At 37.3% G+C, this 27,741-nt stretch overlaps 1 protein-coding gene across 5 annotated transcripts in view; it reads left to right on the forward strand.

The window, feature by feature from the left end:
• The window catches only part of RAB27B (RAB27B, member RAS oncogene family), a 162,614-nt gene that overhangs the window by 109,648 nt on the left and 25,225 nt on the right, over positions 1-27,741 (forward strand). Inside the window, exons 1-2 of one of the 5 annotated variants that reach the window (XM_009192774.4) lie at positions 15,691-15,702; positions 20,382-20,405. The exons of the other annotated variants lie outside the window; for them this stretch is intronic. The gene's annotated coding sequence lies outside the window, so the exon portion shown is untranslated. Of the gene's footprint in view, positions 1-15,690; positions 15,703-20,381; positions 20,406-27,741 lie in introns of those variants that run through there. 5 annotated transcript variants of the gene reach the window in all.

Consider the following 27,741-nt stretch of genomic DNA (forward strand, 5'->3'; position numbering starts at 1 on the left):
AAATAATTAGCAGGAGTGGGCATTAACCAGACATGGGGGGAAAGGAGAAATTATTATGAAGTCTAAATTTCTGGTTCTACTAAGGCAATAGATGGATAAATAGCGGTCCCCAAAATTGAAATCAGGCATAGAAAAGGAAAGGCAGGTTAAGGGAGGAAGAAGTACTGCATTTGAGGTAACTGTGGTTATTCAATTGCATATGCTCAAGAAAATGACTCTTGAAATCTAGACCTCTCAGGAGAGGTCAGGCTGATGATAATGACTGGGAAATACAGGCACATGGGTGATCTCCAAAATCTATGAGACCAAATGCCATCTGTCAAGGAGGTCCTGGAAAGAAGGAGGTGGAGTAACCATAAGAGAGGAATAATTATTTTCTTTATTTTCTGCAAGCACTACTCTGCTTTAGCTAATAAGTACATTTAAGTTCTGGAAGGACTTAGGGAAAATTTAAGGTTATATATCTAATTATATATATGTGTGTATATATATGTATTTATCATTAAAATCATTGTTGTTAAATTGGAAGGACATAATAAATATGCCTGTAGCTTCTGTGGGGGCAATCACTAAGTAATTTTTCTTTCGTGTAAAATTCTCTTCACTTATGTTCTCTCCCAACCCACCCTGTGAAAAATGACAAGTCATATCTCAATTATAAATACGTTCTAGTAGTAGAGATTGGGAACTCAACAGAAAGTGATTGAATCAAGCGATTCTGGCTCATGAATATCATGCTCTAATAATTGATGCCCAGCTAATGTTAATTTAAGTTCAAATTAACTCCCATTCTCTTCATTTTAATTAGTAGCTTTGTTCTAGCTTTGCTGTCACAAAATTGATGACACTTTTATCCTCAAGATCTACTTACCAAAGCATAACAAATGTATCTTGATGTTCTAGAAAAATTACAGAATAATTGTCTAGTAATGAGTATTTGTGTAGATTCCAATAACATGTAAAATATTGTCAAGAAATTGACTTGAAAAACGTGTCAAATGATTGACCAAATTTAGGGAAAGTGACTGTCTCTTCTTCTGCCTCTTCTCTTCCTCTTCTTCATCTCCATGTTAATTTTTTTTTTTTTTTTTTTAGTTCACTGTTTGAAAAAGTTTGGGAGATATTCTATTAAATTTATACAAATTATTTATATCACCATCTGAGTGCTTCACACTCTCCATCACAACTATTTCTGACTATTAAATAATTAGTATGAGAACATATTGCATGCCTACTTGTTCAGTTGAGATGTTCTCTGTGTTCCTTCTGGATTTCAGGTGTATAACTCTTTCTTTGTTATGGATCCATCATTTGAGACATCTAGTTTGAACAAATATGTTTTTCATAAAAGCTCCTTATAATATGGCAATATCCGAGTTATTTCTGTTGTGGTGATCATAGATGGAGAACATTTAAATGACTCATGTACGAGTCAGACACATAATCCACACCTACAAATATTCCAGGCAAGATTTCTGATTACAGTATTGTGGACTTCAATTTTTTTTTTCTTAAGCATTTGGCTACTTATATTATTCACTAAACTAGTATCGAACTGCTAATCTTCTGTGTTATCCCTATCTGTAAATTGATCAACATTTCACATTCTTTTGGGAAATATCAATGTGTTTTTTCTTGTGTTTTGATTGTAGGTAAGCTAACATTATAGGGACAAATCTCTTGTTTTGTAAAGAGTATATGGACTTATATAAGAGAGTAATAATAAATACGGAAAGACACACATATTGCTGGAAAAAAGTTCTCCTACAACTTATGATGAACATTTGTGAATCATTTTAACTGATGACTATTGGACATGGTTATCAAGGGTGAAAATGTACATTGATGTTAAACCCTTGACTAAAGACCAACAATAAGCATCCCCATTTTCAGCTTCGAACTATTATCAGCAAAAGTATACATTCATTGAATATAACAGTGTTCAAGTCTAGGCTATTGTATAAGAAAATCAAAAGTTTAGTAATTTTGACTTTAATGGGAAGAGTTTTGCAAATTCTATTTTTTCTTACTCTTTGGAATACGTTTTTACATATAACTTGTTAAGATTACAAGACCTTTGTGCTGTAAATATGCACAGCATGGAAAACATGAAAGAGAGTTAAAGTAAACAAACATTCTCCCATTGTAGCCATAGTCTTTCTGAGTCCAGTTTTAGGTAACACAATTACCAAAATCAGCCCAAGGAATGATTCAAGGCACAACTGAACTAGGTGATGCAGGCAACAGTTAGGTCTTCTCCAAACCACGGGGTCCCAAGGACAAATAAATATAAGGGCAGAAAAGTAAAGGTTTCTTACCTACTAAGGTCCTATTTCTTTGTCGTGATGTACTATCTAGCACCCCCAGATGCTGAGAGTATACCTCAAATCCAACACTGATTAAGAAAAGTCTAAGAAGTAGACTGAATGGTGAATATCTTTTTGCTTTTTTAGCAGCAAATATCACTTCATTACTCTGACTTTAAAATTACCCTGTACACATGGATCAGAAATGAATTTATACTAGAATTCTAGGAGTGAATATTTTTATGAAATTTATTCCAGTGATGAGTTTCCAGAAGTACGTTTACACTATAGCAATAATGTCTATACATAAGTCAATAACATTCGAAATAATAGTTGCTTTGTCATGACACCTTAGTAAGGAAGAATCAAAAGATGCTTTTTTGCAGACTTTGTGAAGAAATAATGTAACCTCAGCTTCTCCTACTTAATTGGAAATAATGAAGCTTTTTATAAGGTCAAACATTCTCTATGGCTCCTAAAATTCTGTCTGGGCAAATAATGTTATGACTTGTCTATTTTATCATGAAGGTAAGATTGTCTTCTTGAGTATCCTTCATATTAATTGAGGGTAAAGTTCTTTCCTTGTAGTACAAATCATGGGTAAAATTAATCTTTCTTAGAACTTTATTTCAGAGCCCATCTTTCTCTCTTTTGATGTTTTTCTACAGTGCTTAGTGCCATTTTGCAGCCCCCAAGCTAGCAAATCAATGATTTGTTGGCCAGTCTTTCTGATAAATTAATTTCTGCTAAAGTAGTTATGGCTAAAAACAACTATAAATTAGTGTTCCCAGTAAATATATTTGCTTGTTTACATGTAACAAAAGTTGTTTACATGTAACAAAAGTCCAAAGTCATGCCTAATGTTAGAGGCTCCAGGCTTAAAAATAGAGTTGTACGAGAAGAATTGCAGGGCAAAAATAACTTTATCAGTAAAATCTAATGTGACCATCTGGATGGCAGTGCTATGGCCTGGAATTTCTGGAGCAGCTACTACTTTAAATATTCCATTACACTGGCAGATTCAGGGTAAAATGAATAATAAATATTTAGCAAGTTAAATAAATGTTTTGATCCATAGTTCTGAAAATATGGTCACTATCCTCTCTTGTAGAAAGGACCTTTTGTCTTCCTCTGTAGAGTTTCTAAGTCCATCCTCAGGAAGGGAATTGCATAGAATTTGAGGCTTATTCACCAATACTATCAACAACACCTGACTGGGTATCTTTGACAATAACTTATCAGTTTCCCACCTATTTAACATTTAAAAATACAGATAGCCGGCTGGGCGCGGTGGCTCAGGCCTGTAATCCCAGCACTTTGGGAGGCCGAGGCAGGCAGATCATGAGGTTAGGAGTTTGAGACCAGCCTGGCCAACATGGTGAAACCCTGTCTCTACCAAAAACACAAAAATTAGCCGGACGTGGTGGTGCAAGCCTGTAATCCCAGCTATTCGGGTTGCTGAGGCGGGCAGATCATGAGGTCAGGAGATCAAGGCCAGCCTGGCCAACGTGGTGAAACCCTATCTCTACCAAAAATACAAAAATTAGCCAGTCGTGGTGGTGCATGCCTGTAATCCCAGCTATTCGGGTTGCTGAGGCAGGAGAATTGCTTGAACCCGGGAGGCAGAGGTTGCAGTGAGCCAAGATCACGCCACTGCACTCCAGTCTGGGCGACAGAGCAAGACTCCATCTCGAGATGGAGAGAGGTACAGATAGCCCTCCCCATTCATAGGTTCATTATCCATAGATTTAGCCAACTGCAAATCAAAAATATTTGGGGAAAAAATGAATGGTTGTATCTGTCCTAAATATGTACAGACATTTTTTTTCTTATTATTATTCCCTAAACAATATAGTATAACAACTCGTTACATAGCATTTACATTGCATTAGGTATAAGTAATCTACAGATGATTTAAAATATATTGAAGGACATTATATGCCAATACTGTGCCATTTTATACAAGGATTTGGGCACCTGCGGATTTTGGTATTCACCGAGGGTCCTCGAACCAATCCCCCATGAACACTGAGAAATACTGTATATGTAAGTAGATTGAGCTGGTGAATTGTCAGATGCTGTGGTCATTCTGCAGACTAAAGTATTAGTACCTGATCAACTAGCCTGAACATTTTTCCATTGAGAATGATGACATTATTTTCTAAGCCAAATTTAGCCAACTACCAGAATAAGAGATGGGCTTATAAATGTAGGTTCGGCAAACAGGTCCACCGTTGCAAACTAAATGGCCAACCTCAAAGATACATGATAGCAAAAGATCTTTTGGTTGATTGCACCTTAATAATTTTAGAGTAATCGTTAGTGCTATATTGCCTCCTCAGTCATTGGCTTCAGAAATAAGACACCAATATACTATTCAGTCCAATTTCCAGTCCTCCAGCCTAGAAAAATAGACTCATTACATAGAATAAAATGGCTCACAATTAAGGATTTAGACAATTGACAGGGATCACAGACAACAGCTTGACTCCTTAAAAACATACCTTATTGATTAAGGTAAATGGAGTCCAGTATCTGCCATATGAACATGTGTGTGTGACTGTGAAGGAATAAGTTAGGTCAAATGTCTAGTGACAGAAGACTGCTATGTGAGAAATAGCTCTAAACTAAACTAATTTGTTCATCACAGGGAAATTTAGTCCTGGTTTTCTATCTGTACTTGGCTTATCTCCAAATGATAATTTCAAGTCAGAGAAATTTAGAAAAGGAATGTGGAATTGGTTGCCCCACTTATTTGTAAGAAAAGATATGTAAACAGTTTCTTGCTTATTCCAGCACAAGCAAAGTCTAGATCAGATAACTATTGATATTCTTGGAGAGAATTGATGCGTTTTTCTTTACAGAACTGCTAGAGGACTTAATGAACTGCACTGAAATAGCTTCCAGTCTTACTTCAAGGGCATACGGCTTTGAACTATTTTTCAGAAAAGATTTCTGTAAAGCTTTATGTGAAAAGAAAATTTCTTTTAATATTTTCAAGTAATTTTAGGTATAACTAGGTTTATCAGGACATTTTCAAGTCCATCAAAGTTTAGAAGATAATATCAAGAAAGATAAACAAGACAACCTTATATATTAATAGGATAGGTAAAAATCTTTTTCCCTTACATCAAAGCAAAAATCAAAACATTGACTAAAATAAATTTTAAGACACACCTTGCTGTTAGGTCTTATCTGTGTATTCTCAAGAGCTTATTTAAAAACATTCTTAGTCTGCAGGGCTGCTGCAACTAATTTCACCCTCCATCCCCTAGTTTCAGACAAAAGTATTTGTTGCAAGTTTCTTCAATTTATTCAATAATACTATTTTTTAATGAACAGGTAACATAAACTTCTATAAAGTAAATCACTGTCTTTCAAATTCATTTGTACCATTGTCACTGGATATTGTGTCAGCAAGGAACATAACCTGCATAGAATTTGTAGCAAAAATATCTCTGATTGTTGAAGTTCAAGAAAACACTATAATAAATTACAATAAATTAATGCCCTGTACAGTTGATTTTTGTTAAAGCTTTGTGGTAGTAACATACCTATAAGTTTAGATTTTCAATAAAGCTCATCTTTTTTTTTTTTTTTTTTTTTAGCAGTGCTAACCTATTCTATATTAAGAAGATGCTTCTTTCTGACTCACTGCAAAGAGAATTTACACTTGAAGAGTCATTTTTAAGAGTGTCAGTAATATATCTGCACTCATCTCTGCTGTTTCCTCTCCTGATTCTCCAGGGACTAAGGGTGATACTAAACACATTCAACAACGAGCACGACACCTGCTGATCAATCAAAATAAACCACACTGGTGTGTTCCGGCTGCATATCAGCTGGGCCAAGGGTCTGAAGTCAACCTATTATAAAAGAAAGCAGAGCAAACTGGCCTGTTTGGAAATCAGATGCATTCTAACTTTCAAGTCAATCTACTTGATTCTAACACTTTAACGTATCATAATAACATGAAGATTATTTCTATTTTTCTAAAATGGAAAATGTTAATATAAAGTCTTTTCTGAAATGTTTCTTCAAATTCTGTAAAATCTGGCCAAATAACAAGATCAAGACATTTAATGTTAAAAATCATGACTATTTGGGCAAGGTCCCTCCTACACTATAATCTGTATGTTGGTTGCCCATCCTAACAGGTTTAGGACCACAGTCCAAATGAAGGACAGGAAGGATAAGAGCCACAGAACTAGAAGAAAAACCATCTCATAACCCTGAGATGGCTGCAGGGAGAAGGAGAAGAGTGTCATATTAATCAGAGATAATGAGGGTGCCACTTCAAGAACTGAGCCAAGTTCATGAATAAAACACATCATATTGATATAGTTTTTCAATATATCAATATCTTCTGAGGAATATAACTGTGGGAAGAGACAATGAATTAGCCAATCACCCTGACAAATGATTATGAGTTAAAATTTCTAAGGAGGTCTGTGATACAAATAATCCTAATAATTTTCACAAAATGGAAGATCTGTGAGGGTTAAAGTTGAAGACAGTCCCAGTACAGATAGAAAATTTACTCTTTCTTTCTTTCTTTCTTTTTTTTTTTTGATACAGAGTCTTTCTTTGTCACCCACTGAAGTACAGTGGCACCATCTTGGCTCACTGCAACTTCCACCTCCCGGCTTCAAGTGATTCTCCTGCCTCAGCCTCCCGAGTAGCTGGGATCACAGGCATTAGCCACCACACCCGGGTAATTTTTGTATTTTTAGTAGAAATGGGGTTTTGCCCATGTTGGCCAGGCTGGTCTCAAACTCCTGACCTCAAATGATCTGCATACCTTGGTCTCCCAAAGCGCTGGGATTATAGGTGTGAGCCACTGTGCTCGGCCAAATTTAGATCTACTTCTTACATAATAGATCCCTGAGACACTGAGAATCTACTACGTTGCAGCATCCTAAATAAATGAGCTGATCTGCTTATTTTGTCCTACACATTTCACATGTTTATTTTCCAGCCTGCCTTTCTACCAGTTTTCACCGGTTGGGTGTCTTTATGTGGGTGTTGCTGTGAAAATGGAGGTATAGGGAGGGAGTTGGCTCTTTCAGGTTTAATAAAGTTTTTCATCATCAACACTAGAAATATGACATCAGGTTTCCTTTAGAATCTGATGCCTCAACTTTTACTAACAATTTGGCCAAAGCTCCTTATGCATTAGGCTACTATTAGCATCACAATGCCCACTCACATGGCCTGATGCGTTAGCCTAAGTGTAGGGTAAAAAATCTATTTGGGGCCTGTCGCAGTGGCTTATGCCTGTAATACCAGCACTTTGGGAGGCTGAGGTGGGAGGATCACCCACGGTCAGGAGTTTGAGACCAGCCTGGTCAACATGGTGAAACCCCTTGTCTACTAAAAATACAAAAATTACCCGGGTGTGGTGGCTAATGCCTGTAATCCCAGCTACTCGGGAGACTGAGGCAGGGGAATCTCTTCAACCTAGGAGGCAGAGGTTGCAGTGAGCCAAGATCACGCCACTGCACTCCAGCCTGGGCGACAAGTGAGACTCCATCTCAAAAAAATAATAATAAAATGAAATAAAATAAAATAAAATCTATTTAGGAAGAAAGTAAGTCCCTCCAGATACTTCTAGCTAAGCAATAATGACTATAATAGAAGGGTCATTGCAATAGAAAAAAAAAAAAAGAAAATTGTGAAATAGGTTAATGCTGTCTCCTTTTTAGCCTTACCTTGTTTTTCCTAGTCTGTTCCCAGGGCCCTGAGTCGCTGGTCAGAACCCCTGGCTGCCCCCTGGAATATGCTCGTTCTGTCTTTGCTCTAGCCTTTTGCATATTTCTACAAGGTTATCCAAGTATACTTTTCACCAGTTCCACTCCCACAGAACCCTCCTTTCTATTTGTTAACCTGCTCTTCTTATTGTTGTAAATATGCTAATTGGCCAAAAGATAATAATATTAATTTTGAGATAACATACCATCAATCCTTGTGATTCAATAATCGTGTATTTGCAAATCTGCCTGCTTAATAACATTTATTTGTGACCCCAGAATCAATACCGTGGTGCTTTTGTAGTTATTTGCAGGCATATACAGAGTGGTAAAAATTTGCATGCAACTTGCATATTCTCAACTGAGGTCAAACAAGTTGGTGCTGTACATTCTTGTTTTAGCTCTCATATTGTAAACAAGTGTCCGTTTCATGATTTATTTAATGCCATATTTTTCACATTTTTGTCCTTTCAAGTGGCGGTTTCTCTGTTTAAAATATCCCCCATGGGCAGTGCTGAGGGACTGTCTAGTGTTCTTTTTTTTTTTTTTTTTTTTTTGCTGGAGACGGAGTCTCGCTCTGTCGCCCAGGCTGGAGTGCAGTGGCCGGATCTCAGCTCACTGCAAGCTCCGTCTCCCGGGTTCACGCCATTCTCCTGCCTCAGCCTCCCGAGTAGCTGGGACTACAGGCGCCCGCCACCTCGCCCGGCTAGTTTTTTGTATTTTTTAGTAGAGACGGGGTTTCACCGTGTTAGCCAGGATGGTCTCGATCTCCTGACCTTGTGATTCGCCCGTCTCGGCCTCCCAAAGTGCTGGGATTACAGGCTTGAGCCACCGCGCCCGGCCTGGGACTGTCTAGTGTTCTTAAGGGCAAGCAGGCTGTATGTGCCTTAAGGAGAAGATACACAGAGAAGTTTCGTTCAGGCATGAGTTATAGTGCTGTTGACCATGAGTTCAGTGTTAACGAATCAACTATATATTATATAAGATATCTTTAAATGAAAGCACATAGAAAATAATGTTCTATTTTGCTCAGTTGATGAAAATACTGTGGCCAGAGGCTCACAGGAGCCTAATCCCATTTCCTCTAATAGCAATGACTTGGTATTCACTAATTCAGTGTTCGTAGCAACTTTATAGAACGTATAACTCCTGTGAATAACAAGAATGAACTCTATCTCCTCCCATGAAATAATTTGCAATCATTTAGGAATAGAGATAAAAATTCAGTCAAGTATGGAAAAGAAGAATAAAAAACAAGCAAGAACCAAGCCATGTAGTCTAGGAGTAGAGAGAGGTAAAGTAGTTGAACCAGAGAACCTTTGATACCTACCATATTTGAGCAAAACACTGAACTCTGAGCTTCCAGGCAATAGAGGCAAAAAAGAAGGCAATGAATACCTTAAGCTTTTCTTTTCAGGCTAAAGCAAATATATCAGATTTTTGGGAGAGACGCTTTTTTTTTTTCTATTAGTAAATTTTAAGAGTAAGTTTATGCCACAAAGCACATAATGGCAACGTTTCCCATTGTACTTTTATAAATAAAGTAGAAATGGACTTCACATGACTTTTTTGTTTGTTTGTTTGTTTTGAGACAGAGTCTCCCTCTGTCATCCAGGCTGGAGTGCAGTGGTGTGATCTCAGCTCACTGCAACCTCCACCTCCTGGGTTCAAGCGATTCTCCTGCATCAGTCTCCTGAGTAGCTGGGATTATAGGCGCCTGCTACCTTGCATGGCTAATTTTTGTATTTTTACTAGAGACAGGGTTTCACCATGTTGGCCAGGCTGATCTTGAACTCTTGATCTCAAGTGATCCGCCTGCCTCAGCCTCCCAAAGTACTGGGATTACAGGCGTGAGTCACTATGCCCAGCCATGACTGCTTTTTAAATGGACAATAATGAAGCTCAAGGCACTGATGCTATTTTCGTTGCCCTGTGAACGCATTCCTACAGGGATCTGAAGTTCTGCGTGTTTCTGGGGCTCCGACATAAAATGCATTTCTACTGCACCTGTGAAATTATATCCTAATGATAGGAATACCCAGCTCTCTGGTAAACTGGAAGGGGAGATATGTTTGAGTGAGCTGCTGTGTTGGTACCCCTAAAACCACTGTAAAAAGAAGACATCTGCATTTGCCTACAAATTGAAGAGTCAACATACAGCAGCCCAGAAAAATGAGAATAGTCTCCAACCCATAATAGACTACCCAATTAGGAATATGATGTTAATTAGAAGTCTTGTGTTAATTATGACATTAGATGTATCTAAAACTCCCTTCTCCAAGTCCTTGACTCTTTTAAATATCTATGCTCACTTTAATTTGTTAATTTGTCTTACTACTGATGCTAAAATTTTCTGATATTATGTGGAGAAACATACTAAATACAGGTTCAAATAGTGAGTAAAGAAATGTTCAGAAAAAAACAGGAGACTGAGTAAAACCTTATCAACTCATTTGAACCTCCCCATATATTTTCTGGATTGGCTGTTGATGTCCACATTTTTTAGCTTAATTTGTCCTGATTTTCCAAACATCGTTGTTAACACATTTGGGACTTGTTTAAAAAAAGAAAAAGAAAAAAAAACTTCAGCCAAATTAAATTTAAAGGAGTTTAATTGAGCAATGATCAATTCATGAATCCCTTAAGCCCAGAATCACGCAGATTGGGACACTCCAGCGCAGCCACGTGGTGGAAGAAAATTTATGGACAGCAAAAGGAAAGTGATGTTCAGAAAACAGAAGTGAGGTACAGAAACAACTGGATTGGTTACAAGTTCTGCATTTGCCTTATTTGAACACGATTTGAACAGTTGGCTACATTTGATTGGCCAAACTCAGTGACTGGCACAGGTGTGGGCTATGGTCGGTTTACACCTCCATTTGTATAGTTCATGATGTACAGAAAAACCTTTAGGCTGAACTTAAATATGTAAGGAGGCAACTTTAGGCTAAACTTGATTTAACAGACTCTTTAGGAATACATATTCTGGAAGAACGAATTTATGAAAATAATGTTTATGGCTGTCTCATAACTGCATAATCAACAATTTTTGCACTATAGAGTTTTTATGTTAGGCCTTGGTCCTTTATATCATTAAAATTTAAATAGGAAAAATCATGGAATTTATTCATAAATGGATATACATCTATTTCCCCAGACTATAGGTAAAGAACCATTTGGGTAAGAACTGGCTGCTGACCTGCAAGGAGAAAAATGAGAGCTTCAGTTTAAAACCATCATAGTTTATAAAAGATACAAACCATTCAGTTCCTCTATTTCTTAATATTTAGAAGAGTAAACAAAAATTTGATTCAATTAAATGTAACAAATACAATTAAATGGAGATGCAATTTGATTTATTGAAACTAACATAGTTTTAATGCAGATTAACTGTAGGCAGTACCTTACCAGAATGTAATGCATTCTGGAAAATATCTACCGACTTAAATACATAAAAACATTAAAAAATTTCATGGTATGGTGGAGAGAGGGGATAGGAGGGATGTCGGTTCCTAGGGAGCTAAAAGTAATGTAAACTCTTTAATTATTTGTTGCTTTGAGACATAATCTTTGATGACATAGATCTATCATGTTATACATACTCTTTCATTTTGTTCTTTCAAAAAAATTATCACTCTGATTAGAAATAAATAAGAAATAGAATATTCAGATAATGGCTCAAACACTGCAATACAAAGACAGCGATGGGGACAAATGGAGCCATCGCCAGGTCAGCAGGACATCTGGGATTTCATTTTAGAGATTGAGTCCTGAGCTGATTTTTTTAAAGCATGGATTTGGCATTGTAATGCTGCCAGCTCAGAAATGCCAATGTAATGGGAGAAAATGCATGGGGAATTGAGGGCCTGCCTGAATCTCCATGTGCCCAGCCTTGGTACACTCAGGCTAGAGAGATCTGTGAAGGGCTGTTTCACCTAGTCACCACTCCCACCCCGACGTTGGTTGCAGATCCTGCCAACTATCCAGGGAGGCTGTGAATCTCTTTCCAACGGGATGCTAGCTTTTAGTCAACTGTTTTAAAAATTATTAACTTTAATGGCTCTTGAAAGATTAGCTTTCTATTGCCATTTCTAGATCTTCTTTCCTCTCACTCCGCACCAGCACCTGCACTCTAAAGAAGGTAAATCGGCCGGGAGCGGTGGCTCATGCCTGTAATCCCAGCGCTTTGGGAGGCCGAGGAAGCGCGGATCACTTGAGGTCAGGAGCTCAAGACCGGACTGCCCAACTTCCTGAAACCCCTGTCTCTACTAAAAAATACAAAAATTAGCCGGGTGTGGTGGCATGTGCCTGTAATTCCAGCTACTCAGAAGGCTGTGGCGGGAGAAAATCTCTTGAACCCAGGAGGTGGAGGTTGCAGTGAGCTGAGATAGTGCCACTGCACTCCAGCCTGGGCGACAGAGCCAGACTCCGTCTCAAAACAAACAAAAAGAAAGTAAATCACTAGGGAATATATATAAATTATATGACAAGATAGACTTTAGAAAAAAGTTTTTGAAACCATTTACAAAAGGAAACTGATTAGACCCCTGACATATTCTTGTCTCCAATAAGCTGTGAAAATAATACTGCTTTCATCACTTAAGAGGCGTTAAGCTGTTCTCTGGTAAATATTTACTCATACCTTTAAAAGAAATAATTAGCTAAAGGTAGGCTCGAGTTAGAAACTTAATCTAACTAGTTAAATCCTTTGAAATTTGGCAAAATTCCTCTTCACACATAAACCACTTAATACAAAACCACGTTTTGTATTAAGACCCCCAAATGTGAAGGGCAATTAGCCAACTCCTAGATCATCTAATGTTATACCCTGTCCAAAAATAAACAAAGTGTGCTCTGGCACATTATAAAAATATCTTCCTGTCTAAAAAACACTTAACAGGGTTTGTCTAAGAAGCAGACTCCCAATTTTATTCTAAATATAATTATATTTGCATATATGTAATTTACAAACAACTTTCCTGGAACACAAGTATTACACAAAGTGAAGTATACTGTATATTTATTTAAAAGCAAACAAACTATATATAATATATATTTATATATTTTATATACATTTATATATGTGTGTATTTTATATATATATATATAAAAATTTTTTTTTTTCCCTTGAGACAGAGTCTCACTCTGTCACCCAGGCTGGAGTGCAATGGTGCGATCTCAGCTCACTGCAACCTCTGCCTCCCTGGTTCAAGCGATTTTCTTAGCCTCCCAAGTTGCTGGGACTGCAGGCGCGTGCCACCATGCCTGGCTATGTTTTGTATGTTCAGTACAGACGGCGTTTCGCCATGTTGGTCAGGCTGGTCTCAAACTCCTGCCTCAAGTGATCCACCCATCCTAGGCTCCCAAAGTGTTGGGATTACAGGCGTGAGCTACAATGCCTGGCTTCAGAATACATTTTTTTTTGCCAGTGTGTCACGTTTCATAGCTCAGTGACTGATGAAGGGACTTATTCAGTGCTTTTCCTTTTTGCATTGATATTTATGCCTAAAGACGAATTTTCTGACTCTTTAGGAATACATATTCCTAAAGAGAGTGTTGTGTTGTGTTGTATTTAAAAGCAAAGGGCTGTGGATTTTTACAGACCTTCAAACCTCAGGCTGCTACTCATTAGCTGTGTGGTCTTGGGCAAATTATTTACCCTTTCTGAGTTTAAGCCTTTTAATTTGCAAAACATCTGAAGATTATTTTGAAGATTCAATGAACTAATATATGGAAGTGCAATGCAACAGGAGGTTGCTAATATTAATTTGAGTTATAGTCTGGCAACTGAAAAAGTATTTGTTAATATTCTATAGATATCTGACTACACTGAGAAAATGAGTGTAATAGAACCAAATATTTAGGCAAACTTCTATTGGTTTTGTTTGCTAGGTGCATCACATGTATTATTCATTTTGTCTCCCTATATTGATTTTTAGATCCTGTTAGAAATTGTTTATCTTTCAACTTTATAATAGTGTTTGTTTTAAAAATATGTAATATGTTTATGTGATTCAAAATTCAAAAAGCACCAAAGTATACCGTAAAAAACGTCATTTTCCTCCTTGTCTCCTGTGGTAGTTTGTCTACCCAGAAGCAAACCTGCAAAATCTATCTTACGCATATAAAAACAATTAGGCACATATATAATTCTTTTCCCCCTTTTTGGCACAAGAATTAGCGTACTATTTAGGGTTGCCAAATGAAATACGGGACATCAGTTAAGTGAGCAGTATTTGGGACATATTGACACTAAAAAATAAATTGGTGTTTCATCTGAAATTCAAATTAAACTGGGTGTCCTGAATTTTATTGGCTAAACATGGCATCAGTAAATTATTATCCACCCTATTCTGCATCTTGTTTGTCTGTTATTTTTTTTCCTTTTTTTCTGCATTAGAATCGCCTAAAACGCTTTTAAAACTCCCTATGCCCAAGCTACACACTCCAGACCAATTTCATCAGAATCCCAAGAATCGTTCTTGGGCAACAGTATTTTTTTCTGTGATTGTGTTTAATTGAGGAATAATTTACACAAAAAAGCACCCATTTTAAGCTTACCGTTCAATTCTTTCCACCTGTTTTTACTTAATACTTATTTTGGTGATCACACAAAAATCAGTTTTTAAATTGTAAACCCTTTAGAGCACATTTTGTATTTTATGCTACTTTTGTTCATTGTATTTGAGCATTCTGTGTTTCAGATAAACACAGGTTTACTAACAACAGAGTTCTTAATTTCAGTTATTATTTAGGTTTAATGCACAAAATGAGAAATGTTGTTAGTGAGTGTTTGCAGTTGCAACACTTGTAACAAAGAAATGCAAAGGTTGCGAAGAAATGGTTGCAGACAGTACTTAGTACCAAGAGATCATTTCCACCTACTCAAGATCTCCCCACTGGCTAAGTGGTACGCCAGGTGCTTCACATATACCGTATGACCCTACAAATCCCTACTTATACAAGAGGGATCTGAGGACCAGGTTAAAGAAATTGTTCAAGCCACATAGCTAATACTGTGAGGAGCTAGGATTCAAACCACATGTTTAACCCAAAATTCTTAGTAAGGATACTTCTCAATATGGCATAATTTTGAGATTCCACCTTTCTTCACACTATTCAGAAACTCCTATTTTTAATTTGGAAAATGATTCAGAACAGCTGTTTCCGTTTCTCAGCAGATGCTTATCTCAGCCAAAATGCCTTCTTGAGAGAACCAGTCAAGAGAAACCAAACAGGTCAAATTTCTTCAGGCTCAAGTTTCTTTGATCTCTATTAAAGCCTTTACAAGGTAGTTCTGGATTTTGTGTTTGTTGGTTCACATGCCTTGGATCACCTGAGCATGAAGGGCTTATTAAAAAAAAAAAAGTTGAAAGGATATAATTATAAGCTGTGATTTCAGGGGAAAAGAAATAGTGTCTTTTGCTAATGAACCTTATTGTTGCCCTCAAGTTGTGTGTATATCATATCCATGCCTTGACATGCTACTAAAATGAAAGAATTGACTTAAAACACTAGGGGCAAATATCTTGTTCCTGCACATGCCAACTATCTTGTTTCTCTTCCTTTATGGGTGTGTGTTTTGAAATTCAGGATGTAGAGACAGACCACAAAACCATTCTGGTTTCTGCAGCGGAGAACACAATGTGAGTATCTGTTTCAAGGTCATTTCCTGATAATATTATCTTCCAGTAAATTTGAGGCATAGGTTCAGGGAGGAGAGTAGAACTGAATTCTATTCCTGGCTTAGGTGTTTTCATCTGCCTCCATCTTTAAAGCAATTTTGAAAGTCTCTTGCATATAGTTGATGTTCAGTAAAGGTTGAATGAACTGTCTTGATGTTCTTTTTGAAAACTGAGGATATGCTGTGTTCTGAGTAACTTGGCAATGTGTCAGTGAGGGCACAATTATGAGTCAGAGACCATAGAAATGCAATGGGATCTTAAATTCTTTTAATTGTGGCAATCTCAATTCACCTAGAAGCATCTTTAGAAGAGCAACTGAACTTGAAATCTTAACATTCAGCAATAAGTAGATGAGAAAGAACTTTATAAAGTCTGAATTTCAGACAGAACTTGATTCCTGGCAGTCTATGGCAAGTTGTGGACTTGTGCTCTCTCTCTCTATATATATGTGTGTGTGTGTGTGTGTGTATGTATATATAAAATCATGAAACCACAATTTGATTGATTCGAGTAGTTTTGACTTGGGTCTTGGCCCAGAATTCAAAAGATAATGCTGTGACAGCAACAATGAAATTGTAAGTATAGTTTTCTCTAAGTACTGTGAAAGAAGAGAAATGGAAACTAGGTTAACTACTTGATGTTTTGCTAATCCTGTTAATTGGTATGAAATTACTTGATTCTGTCTTTTCTGGAAGTATCACAATCATACATGATTTATATACAGTGGGTTTTTTTTATGGGTATTACTGTTAGTAATTCCCTTCATCTACTTTTGGATAGACTACCTGTTATAAGCGCAGAATGATATATAGCTTTTGTTAGTTTATAAAATTCCCTTTTTTCCAGCCTAGACCTTTCATAATCTCACATCTAATGTTTTTTCACCTCACATTATCCTCTTTCTTCCACCCTCTTTCATTTGTATTTTTTGTGTAGCTTTTTGCCTGTGGCTTCTTTTACATCTAGAATCCAGTAATGCCAATATGTATTTATAACTTCTAGATGAACAATTTGATATTCCTTCTTTACTCCCCACCATTTACTGCATCTTGTTTCAACATATAGCTTTAGTTTTGGGGATTAGTGAAAGTGCAGAATATTGTACATTCAATGAAATGCCACCAGTAAGGGGCAGAGAGGTTTCTCCCAGGTTAATTATTTACATTAGTCTTTAGAATCCTGAGTTCAACAAACGTGGGCTGAGACCAGTTAAAATACAGATATTTAGAAATTTTTGCAATATCTTTAGAGTCAGCCAGGAACAAAATTGTCAGAAAGGGAAGACAGGCGCTTGACTTCGGATCCTCCCACCCACCCACATACACACTTTTTCATTCTTTTTTTTTTTTTTTTTGAGACGGAGTCTCGCTCTGTCACCCAGGCTGGAATGCAGTGGCCGGATCTCAGCTCACTGCAAGCTCCGCCTCCCGGGTTTACGCCATTCTCCTGCCTCAGCCTCCCGAGTAGCTGGGACTACAGGCGCCCGCCACCTTGCCCGGCTAGTTTTTTTTTTTTTTTTTGTATTTTTTAGTAGAGACGGGGTTTCACCCCAGGATGGTCTCGATCTGCTGACCTCTTGATCCGCCCGTCTCGGCCTCCCAAAGTGCTGGGATTACAGGCTTGAGCCACCGCGCCCGGCCGGTACACTTTTTCATTCTTAAGTGTCTCTCCATGTGCCTATTGACTTTATTCTAGTAAGCTTCTGGTTCTCCACTTTCCCATTTAGGATTTTCCTTGGTAGAAATATGTCCCATTCCAATTTTTTCTTTGTGTCTTTTCTATTAACCATTTAACAAATATGTTGTGTCGTGCCTCTTTACTAGCTACTCTGCAAATCAATGAAAGGCTTAGTTTAGGTGGTTGTGGGAGTAATGAGATTAAACATAACCTTTACTTAAAAAATATGTAGAGATTAAAAAAATGATTAAGTGTGAAATTTCCTAGCCCACCATTTAGATCTCTATAATACAGGTTCTGAGAACTCAACATAGCTGAAATTTGTCTACAAGCAGACCTGCTTTCAGAGTCCAGTCCCTTACAGAACAATTAATTTATAAGCTGCTGAAGAATCAAGTCCAAAATAAAAATAATGGTACCATACAAGCTTCATCCTTTAGTTTACATATAATGTGAGTTATTTATATCCTTTAATGACAATGTTCTCTTGAATTTTCCTGAAACGCTAGCCATATTTATCCATTTAAAACAACAGTCCCCAACCTTTTGACAGCAGGGACTGGTTTCATGACTATTTTTTCACAGACTAGAGTAGGGGGGATGGTTTCGGGATGATTCAAATGCACCTTATTTCTATTATTATTACATTGTAATATATAATGAAATAATTATACAACTCACTATAATGTAGAATCAGTGGGAGCCCTGAGGTGTTTTCCTGCAACTAGACTGTCCCATCTGGGGGTGGTGGGAAATAGTGACAGATCATCAGGCATTAGATTCTCATAAGAAGCATGCAACCCAGATCCCTTGCATGCGCAGTTCACAATAGAATTCATGCTCCTGTGAGAATCTAATGCTGCTGTTGATATGACAGGAGGCGGAGCTTGGGTGGTAATGTGAGCCATGGGGAGTAGCTATAAATACAGATGAAGCTTTGCTTGCTCTCTGGCTGTTCACCTCCTGCTGTGCGGCCCAGTTCCTAACAGGCCACTGACCAGTAAGGGTCCATAGCATGAGGGTTGGGGACCCCTGATTTAACATGATTCTTGCCTTCATTTAAAGTACAAATTATTTGTATTATATAATATATATCATCAAAGGGTGATGTCCGAGGTGTTCTGTTGCTCCATTAGCAGCCTTGGATACAAGGTAGAAGTAGGCATTTGAGCCAATGATTCTCTTGAATGGAATTCTTCTTCAGGAGTCTTACCCTTCAGCACCTAAATAAGACCCGTTCCAGTAGCTCATTAAAATCCCCAACACATATTTTTACCGAGCATGGTTCTGAAAACCACAGAAGCAAAAGTAGGTATTCAGTAATTTGCTGTCTTAAATGCAGCTATTGACAGGGTTCAGTGTACTATTGAAAAGTATATACTCATTCATCAGGGTCCCTTAATTCTATAGCTTTTATATTTGTGAATTTTGAACTGGATTCTTCTTTGGATTCAACATATAAGGTACCTTTGAGTAGAGATACTTTTTCTTATATAAAGTGCAGTGTTCAGTTTTCTTACATGTACACCCTGAAGTTCTCCAAGACCAGTAGTCTTTATTATACAACCACACTGAATTAGATCCAACAGGGTATATATTAGGGTTTCCAGCAAACATTTGTTGAACACTTATACTGAGCTAGACCCTAAAGTAAACAAGACGTGCAAAGCTTCTGCCTTCCTAGAGCTTGCACCCTAGAGGGAAAAGCAAGTGTTAATGAACAAGAAGACAGACATCAGCTGGGGAGAAAGGCTATAAAAAGAATTAAAATATGGGAAGCCACAGAAAATGAATGGGAGCCTTCTTTAGATACAGGGTTCTGCAAGATCTCTCTGAGGAAGAAAAATTTCAGCTGAGAACTGAATGATAATTAGGAGTCAGCTTATGAAAGTTGGGGAGAAGGAAAAGTTCAGGTAGAGAGAACAGCAAGTGCAAAGGCCTTGGGGCAGGATGAAACTTGGCTCCTTCAAGAAATATAGGAAAGAGGGCAAAGAGTATTAGTAGAGAAGTAGCCAGAGCCAGATCATGCAGCATTTCGTCAGCCAGACAAGTGGCTTTAGGTTCTATTTTCAGTTTGATGGGAAGCCACTGGAAAATATTAAGCAGAACAGTAATGTGGTCTGACTTACATTTTTAAAAGATAACTCTGCTTGTTATGTGGAGAATGGATGGGGGAAGGGCAAAACTGGGGGCATGGAGACAAGTTAGGAGGCTCTTATTAGTTGCAGTGACCTTGCAGTTTATCCAAAGCAGGGCCTTTCAGAGGGTGAAGGTGGGTGCCACTAACAACAGGGAATGTCAACTGGGCCTGTGCTGAGCAGACCAGGGCATGTGGCCATTTCAGCTGTTACAGTGGTCTTGCTGGAGAGGGAACAGTGGAGCCTTTTAGGATGCTTCATGTAATCTTCACAATAAACTCTGTGCCCAATGCATAGTAGCACCTGATAAATGTTTGCTGGGCGAGTTAATGAGTTAATCTGGGGGAAGATTAATATCTTTGTTTCGTAAAAGAAGCTATGCCACAAGCATATTGTGAACTCTAATTCCAATGATAAAACCCACACTCATTCTTTAATTTCTTACCTAGGACATCATAATTGTTGCTTTTCAAATATTTTTAAACTACTGTTCATATATTTCCATAAATGAAGGAAGAATTTCATTTTCTTCTCTCTCCTAGGTTTAGTGTTCTGCATGCAAAGGTTTCATAAATGTATTTGCTGTATTCATTTTTATCAAAGTCAGGAACCAGAGAGACCGTTAACAATATAGAGTCCCCAGGAAACTTTTTGATCTTTCCTTTTGAAGCGCCCTGTTCCACATTTAATGCCCAACCTCATAAGGTCTCCACCTGGGTACTCTGTCAGTGTTCATTTAACAAGTCTGATGATATGTGCTGTCTTACCTACCCACTCACACCTTTTACAAAACACTCTCTCCTCTGTTCTCTTCTGCCCATCCAGGAAATAATTCCACCTTACTTCCAGGTAAAGAGACTTATGAATCATTTCCATCGTACCCACCACACCCTTTAGAGGTAGAGTAGCTTTTGCATGTTGGATAACTTTCAAATTATCAATAAAAAAGAGCATCTCACTCTCCTACTTTGAATTATGAATATTTAAAAATTTCAAATTTGTGTAATTTATAAAATTTGTATTGCAAATTATATATATTTCTAGTTTACTCCATAAACATTCGAAATAGACGTATCTTCTGGCACGATCAGGTTAAATAGAAGACTGGCATATAAATAGAAGATGTGCATGCACCAGCTTAATGATGGGCGCATGCTTGACCTGCCTGTGTATGTTGTGTATGCTCATGTGTTCATGCATGTGCATTCAAGTGTGCACATGTGGGCAGGCATGCAGACGCATGTTCACATGCACTCATTATGACCCTGCTCATCCTCTATAATCCATAAACATGACATAGCCCACTCAGTGCTGTTATGCTTCAGGAAAAAATTGTAGCTTGCATCCTTATACTCATTCCTCCTATTTTGTCCTATTTAATTAGATTGCTTAAGAAAATATAAACCTGTATACCATGAGATAAAGGATATTCAACACGTTCATTTTCCCCTTAGATTTACTTTTTAATTTTTTATTTATTTATTTTTTTTAGACGGAGTCTCGCTCTGTTGCCCAGGTTGGAGTGAAGTGGAGCGATCTCCGCTCACTGCAAGCTCCGCCCCCCGGGTTCATGCCATTCTCCTGCCTCAGCCTCCCGTAGCTGGAACTACAGGCGACTGCACGCCCGGCTAATTTTTTTGTATTTTTAGTAGAGACGGGGTTTCACAGTGTTCGCCAGGATGGTCTCGATCTCCTGACCTGGTGATCTGCCCGCCTCGGCCCCCCAAACTGCTGGGATTACAGGCGTGAGCCACCGCGCCCGCCCCCTTAGTTAGATTTATAAAACTAGTTTGGATTTTAAATCCCAGGGAAAATCAGCTCTTTCAGATGATGTTGGAAGATTTTAAAGTTTACAACATCATAGTCCCAATCTTTGCTTGATTAGGAGAAAGATAATGGACCTTTATATTAGCCTGTATTCGTCATCGTGTAAATATGAACTAGTTGATTAACTACTGAGTAATATTATCAGAAAAGGACAGTGCTAACATTCTTCTAAAATATAAACCCTCTCATAGTTACATACAGTGATATACTCAACTCAATGTATTCATAGATAGAGCAAATGTGAAGCATTTCTATTTTGTTATACCATGCATTAGAATTTATATACTTGAACTTTAACATGTAAACCTTTAGTTTTCATAATTATGCCTTTCGTTGTAAGAATAACACCTACGAAAATGGGCTCAGGTTCCAGCAGGAAAACTCTTGAGTTTAGCTGTTAAAAATCCCCTTCTCTCTGCTCCACTGCTTGCAGTTTAGGTTATTAGAAACTTATAAAATAAAATTTGGATTTGGATTTGCCTTTTTAAAAATTAACAGAAACGAGTTAGGAAGAGCATTCTTTGACACTGGAGGGGCAGAATGATCCCTAAGAATTTCTTTGAGACTGGATCATCAATAAACTGGAAGTGTCAGATACAGCAAATCTATTCTTTGTGAATGATAACTTTTTGTGATCTTTATTCCACTAAAATGTTAACATTTACCTTTTAGTGTTTGACTTAATGTAGTAAGTTATATGTTCCCTTTTGTTCAAATATATGAGAAATTAACATGTCACTTTTTAATGGAAATTGTCATAATTTTGCCTGGCCAGGAGTAGACTTCAGGGCGGTGACTTTGCAGAGATGAGATGTAACACACCCCAGTCTGTGTCCTTTCCGAGTGCCACAAACTTTCCTTTTAGATCAAGTCTGGAAAATACAGGCAAATCTATGTCATAACAACTGTCTTATAACAAATCTGAGTTTGTAAGAACTATAATTCTTGATGTTTATTTTATTTTATTACTGAATTTGTGATTCGTTTTCAGCAAGAACAGTCACTGTGAATATCAGTAGTCAACAGAATATGTTTCCAAATGAAGATCCCTGTCCCAACTTAATGAAAAGTTTAGCAAAAGCATAATGCACAGTTCTAAGTAGCAACCTTTTTATAAGTGTAATTTCATTAAACCATCTACACTTTCAAATATTTCATGACTTTTGTCAACCAAAAATTGCAATTAATCCAAAAAAAATCACCAAATTGAAAGCTAAAGAATATTGTAGAATTGGGAATGGCACTCTCCGTTGTCATATCCTTAGCAGGCTCTGAGTGAGGCACCAAGAATCTGCCTTCTGCTCTGTTCTGATTAAACTTTAAAAAGCACCCAACAGCGGGAAAGGTGGTCATAGCTGTAAATGTCTTTGTGCTAATGATGACTTTTCTCACCAGTAACAGCTGGAGAGTGAAACTCGACAAAGACAAAATTATAAATGTTTTATATTGGAAAACACTAGGTGAGTTTGAAACATGGTCAAACAATTAGGTTACTTCCAAGAGGTAAACAGTAGACTCATTAAAGCTGTAATTAGTCAATGTTGACATATTGTATTTTTAATCAGAGCTCCAGTAGGGGATGAAGTGGCTGAAATCTAGTGCATAATCTAGTGCTTTGTGAAGCAGAAGTAAAACCAGATTTTAAAAACTCAGCCATGCCTTTCCCTTGAGATTTCTATACTACCTTTGCTCTGATGAAGTTGGTAACTTCAGTTAGATTAATAAGTAGCCTATAATAATTGATTAGTTGTTTTGTGTTTTTGTTACATTGGGTACTTGTCAAAAGGATTTTGTGGTTCCCTATTTCTTGGCATGTCAAGAGTGGAGAGGAATTCATGTGAATGCCTCTTCAAGGGAGGGAGCCAGGTATGTTACATACGCACGACTGCAGATAAACATCCTAAGAATCAAGGGTTAAGTACTTTTTCCTGTAGTTGGTAAATGGCTAAAATTGAGCTTCTCAACTCAGGGCTGTGGATTCCAACGCCTGCCTCTTTCCATTATACCATAGACAACAATGACCCTTCGGATCCCACCTCATCTGCCAAGGCCCCAGAAGCTTCTGCTTCCATCTAAACCGAATCTCCTGTAACCAATGACATTCGTGCATATTCTACCTCCAGGACCACTACTCTCCTCATTCCAGCTCTCCCTCACTCCTTTCGCTATCAAACTCCAGCTCTCATCTCACCTCCTCCATGAAGCCCTCCTGATTATTTCTGCCCACCCCACCACACATCCCTTTATGAGTTTTTCCTCTCTCCTCTGAACTCCTCTGTCAGATTTAGAACCCTAGATTTTCTGAGGTAGAATTCATTCCAAATAAGTTAGCGGATGAAGAAATATTTTCCCCAATCACATAAGAGTTAAGAATCATATGTAATTGCCTTCCTTATTTTCTGTTCAGTTTCAAATCGTGCACATCGCAGAAGGAAAGTTCCAAGTCAGAGATTTTTATTTCCATAGGCATCTATGTAGGGTAGAAAGAGCCTGGTGAAACAAACACGCACCTTCTTTGGACTAACTCCATACTCTGTAGATATAATATCCATTTTCCAGCATTTATTCAACTCATAAAATGCTTCTTGTAAAATATCTGCTAAAACAATGAATAGCCAACATTCTTTTTCTAAAGAGATCTTGGCTTTTCCTTGGAATCAAATAGCTCTGTGAGTTATCTAGAATTATATTTAAGTGAGAAATTTTTAATAAAATGACACATCTTATTTTCATAGATATTTGCCTACGAACCCATAGATGCTATCTAATTCAGCTTCCCCACATCTCAGAGAGGCAGAACTTGTAGGCAGATATTTTGATTAGCTTGTCCTTTCTCTGATAACAAAGCAAAGCAGTGGAACTTTGGCATGACTTCCTCAAAGCAGCAGTTACCTAGAAAATGAACCCAATTTGCAAGTAATAAGCCAATGTCAGAAAACTTAATAAAGCATTTTATTAAACGAGCCATATTTTTAACTTAAAACCAAATCTTTTTCTCTATGGAGATGTTGTTTAGGAGTAGAAACTTCAATTTGCATATATAAATGTAATATCCTTTCGTATATCACATAAATCTACAGAGAAAAGGGATGGATTATCTGCTTCACTGAGGGTGGCATATCATTTTCATGATAAGGGCAATGAATCATGCTGTGACTGGTGCTGGTGAGCCCATTGAATCAGGTGCCTATGGTGGGAAAGGAGACATCTTCCTAACTAAGCACTGTCTTAGGAAAAGATATGTCTTTATGAGTATGGTCTACTCTTCTAGTAGCTATAGAGTGAGACTTAGGAATCATTCATTGGCAGTGAGGAGTTTCTGGACTAAGAGGTAGGGCAGTGCTTCTTAGCCCTGGCTACATGTTGGAATCATTAGGGAGAGTGTTAAAAGGTACACATACTTTTGTCATATCAGAATTCAGATTTGTAATACTTAAACTGGTGTATGGCCTGGGCACTGGGGAGTTTTTAAAGCAGCCAAGTTTGAGAACCACTAAGTTAGGAAAACCCATTTTCCTGTCTTGGTGACTGATCTTAGGGAAGGCATTGGCCTCTTTGGGTGTACTTCCTAGTCTGCTCAATGACATTGGTTCTGCTTCATCGCATCACAAGTGTTTTCAGTCTCAGAAGAGAAAGATTCTTTCAATATACAGCTTCACAGAATTTCAAGCAATTTACATTTATTTTTCTTGTTCCTTAGCTGGAGTCCTGGCAGAAAGGATCTAGGAAAGCATTCAAAGAAAAAAAAAAAAGCATGACTCCCTTAGAAAAATTGAGTCATGCAACCAACTTAAGAAGACAAGCAGAAAAATTTTTGAAATCAAATGATAAATCTTTCCAAAAATTCTTGAAGTGTGTTTATTTAATCCAAACATTTATATAACATCTCAGTGCATCTGTTTTGAGTGAGTAAAATTATAATATTTTGGGGGCTACTCCTAATTTTCAGGGAAATTTAGAATTTGTGAGGGAACAAAATCATATGTAGTGGGGAAAGCATATTAAGGACATTTATAACAGTTTTCAGCAGAAGGAGAAATCTGCAAGCTATGTGCCAAGCTTTGCTGATAGCCATCAGTAAGGAGAAATTGCTCTAAACTGCCACAGGATCAAATTATTAATAGATAAATGGGCTCTTTTCTTGACCAATGGGTTTTCTACACCGGAATGGGGTGCTGAAGGGATTTACAGAGTCTCAAGATTCTGGAATAGTGCCTTCTAAACATGTCTCAAAGTGAAGGATGAGGATGGAGAAAAATAGTTTTCAGACCTGGTTGCTCTTCTGTTGATTTCTAGTGGAATATTTAAGCTCCCATTTGTCCAAGACCTGCCTGAAGACATTCTGCTTCAGCTTATCCAGAGAGTCCCTCGAGTTGGTATTTGTAAACTTCACAGGGAATATTGATGATCCCCAGCGTGGGACCCACTGGATTATATACATGCTCCAGTTCTGATCCAGGATCGCTTGGCGGTGCCTGGATCACCAACCTGCCCTGCTGTTTCTCAATGATTTTCAACTACTCACTCCTGATCTGTAAGCACCTGTGCACAGTAGATTGGCTGTTGGAACTTTGTCAAATAACGAACATTTTTATAAATAATGAATTACTTTATTTGTGAGAATTATTTTTTAGTCAAGATTGTTTTGGCTATTCTGTGTCCCTTTCATTTCCATATGAGTTTTTAAGATCAGCTTGTGATTTTTGCAAAAAGGTAGCTAGATTTTGAGAAGGAATAAGTTGAATGTGTAGTGTTGTGGCATTGTTTTAAAGATTAAATGTGTTAATCGTTACTGTTTAGTGATTAGACTAAATGGTAATAGACTCAGATGATAATAGAATAATGATAGAACAGTACCTGAGTAAATATATATAATATATGATTAAATATATAGGTGATTAAAGGTATATATGTTTGAATATATTTATCAACATCAGTCCCTGTTTTACCATTATTCTATTATCATTTGAGTTGTCTCAAATATTCTTTTCTAATTTTTGATAGAAATGTATTCTATGGCCTATAGATAAAATGTATTCTATAGGCAATTTCCATTTGGTTTCAGGAGGGTATTATTGTTTGAATATGCATGATACTTACTAGTAAGTAACTACAATGCAAACAAACAAGTGTTGTAGAGCTAGGCCTGAAAAATTATTTGTAAGAGAAAATATAACATTCTTACCTTGTTGGGGTTTTCAATAACAGCTTTATTGAAATGTAATTCATGTATCATAAAATCTATTCTTTTAAAGAGTACAGTTCAGTGTTTTTTTAGAATATGCACAAAGTTGTGCTACCATTACTATTTAAATCCAGAACACTTTCACCCTTCCTCCCAAGAAACCCATATCCACTGGCAGTCATTCCTCAATCCTCCTCTCACCAGCTGCTGGCAAAAGCGCCTATACATTATGTCTATATGGATTTATCTATTCTGGACATTTCATATGAACAGAATCATAAAATATTTGGCTTTTGCTTCTGATTTTGTTACTTTAACATAATGTCTTCAAGGTTTACCCATATTGTTACCTTATAAGCACTTCATTCCTTTCTATGGAGAATAACATTGAATTGTACATACATGCCACATTTTAATTGTACATACATGCCACATTTTGTCTACACATTCAGTGGATGGACGTTTGGTTTGTTTATAATTTGGGGCTATTATCAATAATGCTGCTATGAGCATTCATGTACAAGTCTTTGAGTGAATATATGTTTTCATTTCTTTTGTGTCTAGACCCAGAAGTGGAATTATTGGGTCATGCGTTAAATCTATGTTTAAATTTTTGGAGAATTGCCAAACTGTTTTCCAACGTGGCTGCTCCATTTACATTCCCACCAGCAATATAGGAGGGTTGCAACTTTCTACATCCTCAACAACACTTGTTACTGTCCGTCTCTTTATACCCATCCTTGTGGGTGTAAAGTGATATCTCATTGCGGTTTTGACTCATGCTTTTCTAAGAACTAATGCTGTTTTGTCTTCTTTTCATGTGCCATTTATATGTAGTCTTTGAGAAGATATCTCTTCAAAGCCGTTGCTCATTTTTAAAGTTTGCTTATTTGTCTTTTTATTGAGCTAAAGAGTGCTTTATGTAGTCTGGATACAAGTTCCTTATCACATATATGATTTGCAGGTATTTTCACCCAGCCTAGGGGTTGTATTTTCCTTTTTTTCATGGTGTCTATTGAAGCACAAAATTTTTTAATTTATTTGTTTTTTTTTTTTTTTTGAGTCTAAGAAATCATTACCCAATCCAGAGTTATGAAGACTTACTCCTATATTTTCTTCTAAGAGTTTCATAGTTTTAGCTCTTATATTTAGGTCTATGATCCATTTAGGTTA

The sequence above is a fragment of the Papio anubis genome, chromosome 19, assembly GCF_008728515.1.
Source record: "Papio anubis isolate 15944 chromosome 19, Panubis1.0, whole genome shotgun sequence".
Lineage (NCBI taxonomy): Eukaryota > Metazoa > Chordata > Mammalia > Primates > Cercopithecidae > Papio > Papio anubis.